Source organism: Meles meles, chromosome 3 (genome assembly GCF_922984935.1).
Source record: "Meles meles chromosome 3, mMelMel3.1 paternal haplotype, whole genome shotgun sequence".
Classification (NCBI taxonomy): domain Eukaryota; kingdom Metazoa; phylum Chordata; class Mammalia; order Carnivora; family Mustelidae; genus Meles; species Meles meles.
The window spans coordinates 67,791,411-67,794,572 of record NC_060068.1 but is presented as its reverse complement, the minus strand read 5'-3'; positions in this window follow the sequence as shown (position 1 = coordinate 67,794,572).

Below are 3,162 nucleotides of genomic sequence, written 5' to 3'. Positions count from 1 at the left end.
CAGATGAACAGATGTGGAGTTCTTTGTTTTGATATTTAGATGAGATTTTTTGATTTATGGTTTAAGACTTTAGAGGATGTCAAGATGGGTTGTGCATTTTGCTTATAGGACAGACATAAATTTGGGGGGCCAGGGGTGACCTGTGTTGGGGTGAATGGTATTCTTCCAAATTCATGTCCACCAAGAATCTCAGAATGTGATCTTGCTTGGAAATAGAGTCTGGTCTTTGCAGATGTAAGTAGCTAAGATGGGGTCATACTGAATTAGGATGGACCCAAAGTCCCGTGACTGGTATTCTCATAAAATGACCATGTGAAGACATAGACACATATACACATAGAGAAGAAGGTCCTGTGAAGATGGTGGTAGAGATTGGAGGGAAGTATCTATAAGCAAGGGAATGCCAAGGATTCCTGGAAACTGCCAGAAGCAGGAAGAGGCAAAGAAGGATTCTTCCCTAGTGTCTTCAGAGGGAGACTGGCCTTGCTGATACTTTTAGATTTCTAGACTCCATAACCTAGAAATAGTAATTGTTTTCTTATTTTAAGCCACCCAGTTTGTGGTACTTTATCATGGCAGCCCTTGGGAACTAATGGATTTTGTGCTCAGATATGTCAGAAATGACCAGGTAAACAGAAGCTGAAGCTCCTGGTCCTTTCAGAAATTCAGAAAGAATTTCCCCAAGGATCTCTATCAAAGATATTTTCATTAGGTAACCCCTAAAGATGGCTTCAGATGTCTCCCCTCAGTATGCTTAAATGTATCATTGATTTGCTGCTGCTAAGTTCAATAGATACTAATGCTTTTCTGTTATATTTTCATATAGCCTGTGCATTATCATGGCTATAAAGCAAAAACACTTACAATTGAAATGTGAAAAGAATAAAGGAAATAAGTATATATATGAAAAGGACAGATGTATTTGAACATTTCTTATTAGCAGAAACTATTGTGGAGCAGATATGTTTAAACATTTCTTTTAGAATGGGACCCTAGGATCATGGTCTTGCCAAAGGCAGAGAAGCAACCAATTGAACCACTCATGAACTCAAAATAAAATCTTTTTAAAAATTTCTTTTAATAATACTATGAAACTAACTAACCAATAAAAGTTAAGTAGTGAGGAGCCCCTTCTTCCTTTTTGCTGCTTGAGTGTTTTGAGATAATTGTCATCTCACTTCAGGACTCATCAGAGGCATTGTTTCTTACAGGATGCTATCTTTGAACACCAAGTCTAGATGTTTGTCCCACAGCTAGTGGCTAGCTCCCTAGTGCTTTTTCAGATCCCTTTTTGTAGTGTAATCATATGTTTATGTGATTGTCTTCTCTATTTGATTATCAGTCCCTAAGAAAATTCACTGGACTGGCTGGGTGGTGTTTTTTTTTTTTTCCCCAGGACTGAATATTCTTTATCTTTGAAAACAGCTTTCAAGTAAATACCCAGTAGTGCAATTGCTGGGCCATATCACAGTTCTATTTTCAACTTTTTGAGGAAACTTCATACTGTTTTCTAGAGTGGCTGTACCAGCTTGCGTTCCCATCAGCAGTGTAGGAGGATTCCCCTTTCTCCATATCCTCACCAACATCTGTTGTTTTCTGACTTGTTGGTTTTAGCCATTCTGATTGGTGTTAGGTCATTATCTCATTGTGGTTTTGATTTGGATTCCCCAGATGCCAAGTGTGGTTGAGCATTTTTTCATGTGTCTGTTGGCCATTTGGGTCTCTTCTTTGGAGAAATGTCTGGTCATGTCTTCTGCCCATTTCTTGACTGGATTATTTGTTTTTTTGGTGTTGAGTTTGGTAAGTTCTTTATAGATTTTGGATACTAGCTCTTTATCTGATACATCAAATATCTTGGAAGTATCTTCTCCCATTCTGTCCACTGTCTTTTGAAAATTTCTTCTCCCATTCTGTCCACTGTCTTTGGTTTTGTTGACTGTTTCCTTTGCTGTACAAAAGCTTTTTATCCTGATGAAGTCTCAGTAGTTCATTTTTGCCTTTGTTTCCCTTGCCTTTGGCAATGTGTCTAGGAAGAAGTTGTTTCTCCTGAGATCAAAGAGTTTGCTGCCTGTGTTCTCCTCAAGGATTTTGATTGAGTCCTGTCTCACACTGAGGTCTTTCATCCATTTGGAGTCTATTTTTATGTGTGATGTAAGGAAATGGTTCAATTTCATTCTTCTGCATGTGGCTGTCCAATTTCCCAAACACCATTTGTTGAAGAAACTGTTTTTTCCATTGGATATTCTTTTCTGCTTTGTTGAAGATTAATTGACCATAGAGTTGACGGTCCATTTCTGGGCTCTCTATTCTGTTCCATTAGTCTATGTGTCTGTTTTTGTGCCAATACCATACTGTCTTGATGATTACAATGTTGTAATAGAACATGAAGTCTGGAATTGTGATGCCACTAGCTTTGGTTCTCTCTTCAACATAGCTCTGGCTCTTAAGGGTCTTTCCTGTTTCCATACAAATTTTAGGATAATTTTTTCCATTTCTGTGAAAAAAGTTGATGGTATTTTGATAGGGATTGCATTGAATGCGTAGATTGCTCTAGGTAGCATAGACATTTCCACAATATTTGTTCTTTCAATCCATTAGCATGGAGTAGAATGTTTTTCCATTTCTTTGTGTCTTCCTCAATTTCCTTCATGCATATTCTATAGTTTTCTGTGTACAGATACTCTGCCTCTGGTTAGATTTTTTCCTAGGTATCTTGTTTTGGGTATAATTGTAAATGGGATCATCTCCTTAATTTCTCTTTGTTCTGTCTTGCTGTTGGTGTATAGAAATGCAACTGATTTCTGTGCATTGATTTTTATCCTGACACTTTAATGAATTCATGTATGAGTTCTAGCAGTTTCAGAGTAGAGTCTTTTGGATTTTCCACATAAAATACATTATCTGCAAAGAGTGAGAGTTTGAATTCTTCTTTGCCGATTCAGATGACTTTTATTTCTTTTTGTTGTCTGATTGCTGTGGCTGGGACTTCCAGGACCATGTTGTACAACAGCAGTGGTAGTAGACATCCCTGATGTGTTCTTGACCTTGTTTCTGACGTCAGCTTAGGTCACCATCTCAGAGTCCTGGGATCTAGCCTTGCATTGAGCTTCTGCTGGATGTGGAGTCTGCTTAGGATTCTCTCTTTCTTTCTTTAAAATAAAC